The following is a 5,001-nucleotide window of genomic DNA, read 5'->3' on the forward strand; positions in this document are numbered from 1 at the left end:
GGGGGGTTACATAATGGCACTGAAGCAACAAATGATACATTTTAGGATAATCAAGCCCAAGACAGACTCTCATCTGGGACAGTTTCCTGCTCAGAGGTACCAGATGGGGAACAGGTCCCAGAGAATCACACTGGTCCCTGATGAAGAAGGAGGAGTCTGAGTCGTGGTGTGGAGGGTTATAGACACTTGGCATTCCTCCTAGTACCAGGTGTGCGACTCAAGAGAGGGGTGAAGTCTACATAAGCTAGAAGATTCTGCAGACTGGATTCCTCTGGAACTTGATGAGCTTTGTTTTGGCAGGCAGCAGAAGGGCAGAGCACAAAGAGTCAGCCAGCATGAATGAAACTGACATAGTTTTAGATGGATGTTCTAAGTCAAAGGCACCCCCACCCTGCCCCAACACTCCTCCCCTCTTTGATCTCTGCATGACTCAAGAGCGCAGTTTGCTTCAGTACCTGACATGCTGCTTAGGACGCTTCTTCCAAAATGTGATTTCCTCTACCCTTCCTCACCTTTCTGAGTTCCTGGTTCTCTCCCGTTCCATCTTTATAATCAGTTGCCCCAGAGCAACACATCAATAAATTACCTTTTCCCTAAATCAATATTCTATCCACCTAGTTGATAGAATCCACCTAGTTGCCTAGGCTAAAAACCTGGGAGGAATTATCTTGAACACTTCCCATAAACATCTACAATTCTAGAATCCAAGAAGCTCTGAAAATAAAACTTGCTTTTGGAAGGTGGCCTCAAAACTCATTTGGCATCAAAACTTGACTTGAGATGACATAAGGCTGTTTGTGGTGTTTATTTATTCCACTTGCTGAGACTATTCCTACATTTCAGGGCAGAAATATTAATGTGTTTGACTATAGGGTGCTGCCTCATACCCCACTGGGGAAAGTGTTAATGTTTACTTACGTACTATCATACTAAAATCCCCCAAATTCTAAAATCTTCAGATGCTCAAGTCCCATATGTAAACTGGTATAGTATTTGCACATAACCTATGCACATCCTCCTGTATACAGGCATGCTTCAAATTATCGTGGTTTGCAGACACTGCATTTTTTACAAATAGAGGGGGTGTGGCAACACTCCAGTGAGCAAGTGTCTTGGCGCCATCTTTTCCAACAGCATTTGCTCACTTTGTGTCTCTGTATCACATTTTGGCAATTATCACAACATTTCAAACAATTTCATTATTATTATATGTGTTATGGTGATCTGTGATCACGGATCTTTGATGTCACTAATTGTCATTGTTTTGGAGCACCACAAACCACAGCTATGTCAGACAGTGGACTTAATAAATGTGATAAATGGCTGGCTCCACTGACTGGCTATTCCCTATCCCTTCCCCTTCTCCTCAGGCCTCCCTATTCTGAGACAGGACAATATTGAAATTAGGCCAATTAATAACTCTACAATGACTTCTAAGTGTTCAAGTGAAAGGAAAATTCACACCTATCTCACTTTAAAACAAAAGCTAGAAATTATTAAGCTTAGTGAGGAAGGCATGTGAAAAGCCAAGACAGGCTGAAAGCTAAGCCTTTTACACCAGTTAGCCAAGTTATGAATGCAAAAGTTCTTGAAGAAAAGTAAAAGTACTACTCCAATAAACACATGAATAAGAAAGTCAAACAAGCTTATTGCTGATATGAAGAAAATTTTACCAGTCTGGAGAGAAGATCAAACCAGCTACAACATTCCCTTAAGCCAAAGCCTGATCCAAAGCAAGGCTTTAACTCTCTTCAATTCTAGAAAGGCTGAGAGAGGTGAGAAAGTTGGAAAGCTAGTAGAGGTTGGATTATGAGGTTTAAGTAAAGAAGTCATCGCAATGTAAAAGTGCATGGCGAAGCCGCAAGAGCTAATGTAGAAGCTACAACTAGTTACCCAGAACATCTAGCTAAGATAATTGATGAAGGTGAATACACTAAACAATGGATTTTCAATGTAGACAAAACAGTCTTCTACTGGAAGAAGATGCCATCTAGGACTTTCATAACTAGAGAGGAGAATTCCAGACCTGGCTTTAAAGGACAGGCTGACTCTCTTATTAAGGACTAATGCAGCCAGTAACTAAGTTGAAACCAATGCTTATTTACCATTCTGAAAATCCTAGGGCCCTTAAGAATTATGCTGAATCTACTCTGCTTGTGCCATATCAATGGCACAACAAAGCCTGGATGACAATGACAGCACATCTGTTTACAGGATGGTTTACTGAATTTTTGTTTTGTTTTGTTTTGTTTTTTTGAGACACAGTCTTGCTCTGTCGCCCATGCTGGAGTGCAGTGGCGCAATCTCGACTCACTGCAACCTCCACCTCCCGGGTTCAAGTGATTCTCCTGACTCAGCCTCCTGAGTAGCTGGGATTACAGGTGTGCACCATCACACCTGGCCAATTTTTGTATTTTTAGTAGAGATTGTTGGCCAGGCTGGTCTCAAACTCCTGACCTCAGGTGATCTGCCCACCTCCGCCTCCCAAAGTGCTGGGATTACAGGTGTGAGCTACCATGCCCGGCCAGTTTATTGAGCTCACTGCTAAGACCTATTGCTCAGAAAAAAATGATTCTTTTCAAAATATTACTACTCATTGACAGTGCACCTGGTCACCCAAGAGCTCTGATAGAGATGTACAAGGAGATGAATGTTGTTTCTACGCCTGCTAACACAACACCCATTCAGTAACCCATGGATTACAAGTCACTTTGACTTCTAAGTCTTATTATTTAAGAAATACATTTTGGCCGGGCATGGTGGCTCACGCCTGTAATCCCAGCACTTTGGGAGGCCGAGGCGGGTGGATCATGAGGTCAGGAGATCGAGACCATCCTGCTAACACAGTGAAACCCCATCTCTACTAAAAATACAAAAAATTAGCCGGGTGTGTTGGCGGGCGCCTGTATTCCCAGCTACTTGGGAGGCTGAGGCAGGACAATGGCGTGAACCCAGGAGGCAGAGCTTGCAGTGAGCTGAGATGGTGCCACTGCACTCCAGCCTGGGCGACAGAGAGAGAGACTCTGTTTCAAAAAAAAAAAAAGAAAGAAATACATTTTGTAAGGCCATAGGTGCCAAAGATAGCAATTCCTCTGCTATGGGATATGGGCAAGGTAAATAGGATTCACCATTCTAGATGCCATTAAAAACACTCATAATTCATGAGAGGAGGTCAAAATATCAACATTAACAGGAGTTTGGAAGAAGTTGATTCTAACCCTCATGAATGACTGAGAAGTTCACTACTTCAGTGGAGAAAGGAACTGCAGATATGGTGAAAATAGCAAGAGAACTGGAATTAGAAGTGGAGACTGAAAATGTGACTGAATTGCTACAATCTCATGATCAAACTTGAACAGATGAGGAGTAGAGTTGCTTCTTATGGATAGGCAAAAAAAAAAAAAAAAAAAAGTTTCTTGAGATGGAATCTACTCCCAGAGGAGATGCTATGAACACTTTGAAATGACAAAAAGGATTTTGAATATCACAAACTTGGTTGGTAAAATAGCAGCAGGGTTTGAGAAGGATCACTCCAAGTTTGAAAGTTCTATTGTTGTTAAAATGGTATCAAACAGCTTCCCATACTCCAGAGAAGTCTTTTGTGAAAGGTAAAGTCAATCCATGTGACAAACTTCATTGTTCCCTTAAGAATTTGCCACAGCCACTCCAACTTTTATGCAACCACTGCCTTGATCAGTCAGCAGTTATCAACATAGAGGAAGACCCTCTGCCAGCTAAAAGATCATGAGTTGCTGAAGGTTCAGATGATCATTAGCACACTTTACCTATAAAGTACTTAAAGTTAAGGTATAAGCATTCTTTAGACACAATGCTATTGTACACTTGTAATTACAGTATACTGGAAACATAACTTTTATATGCACTGGGAAATCAAAATATTCATGTCACTTGCATTATTGCAGTGATCTGGAACCAAGCTTGCAATATCTCCAAAGCATGCCCATACTTTAAATACTTAGATTACTTAATATACCTAACATAATAGAAAATAATAAAACCTACTATAATGCAAATGCTATGTAAATAGTTGTTATGCTGTATTTTATTTGTATTATTTGTATTGTATTGCTATTTTTTGGTTTTTTAGAAAACATTTTTGACCAGCTGTTGGTTGATTCTGCGGATGCAGAAGATCAACTGTAAAACTATTAATTCATTTAGTCTTCCTAAAAACCCTATAAAGTAGGTACTTTTTTTATTATTCCCATTTTATAGATGAGAAAACTGAGTCACAGAGAAATAAAGAAACTTGCTCAAGGTCACACAGCCAATAAATAGTTTGATCTGAGAGACTGAAAGAAAACTGAAAAGGCAATAAATCTCTCTTTATGTAACTCAGAATGTTACTGTATGTCCTATCCTCATAATATCTGAAATTGTCCCTCCTGTTATTGGAAGTACAAGATCCACACCTTAGGAAATTCTGGCCTACTACAGGATAATCTAATATTTTAGAATTTTAATAATAAAACTCTTCTTTTTAACCTCATCACCTGCCACAGTAACCTGTCAACCTCTGGCACCAAACCATTGCCAATGCCTCCTAAACCCAAAACTGTGGGTTTCCAGGGAGACTGGGGCATTTTCCATCTGAGTAGACAGTACAGATAAGTAAGGGATTGACCATCATGAAACTTCTGGGACTATACTGACCACGGATCACTCTGCGACGCAATCTGTAACCTAGTCAGTTCTGAGATGCACGGTGGCTCAAACGCACTTAGCACTTAGATGACTTGCCACACGCACTGGCCCAGATCTGGCACTGCGCTCCAATTTCTTCTGCAGCCCGTTCTGAGATTCCCTGTCACTCTCCCAGAACTGCAACTCTCTCTCTCCCCGCCACACCCTAAAGCCCCACATCTTCTCAACCCTCTCCCACCGCTTCTTGGAGAAGCGTCCACTCCCTCAGTCTTACTTTGGCTTAATTTAAACTTTCCCGAAAATGTATAGCGGATGACGGCCGACCCCGCTTCCCAG

This window comes from Colobus angolensis, unplaced genomic scaffold (assembly GCF_000951035.1).
Source record: "Colobus angolensis palliatus isolate OR3802 unplaced genomic scaffold, Cang.pa_1.0 Scaffold148, whole genome shotgun sequence".
Taxonomy (NCBI): Eukaryota; Metazoa; Chordata; class Mammalia; order Primates; family Cercopithecidae; genus Colobus; species Colobus angolensis.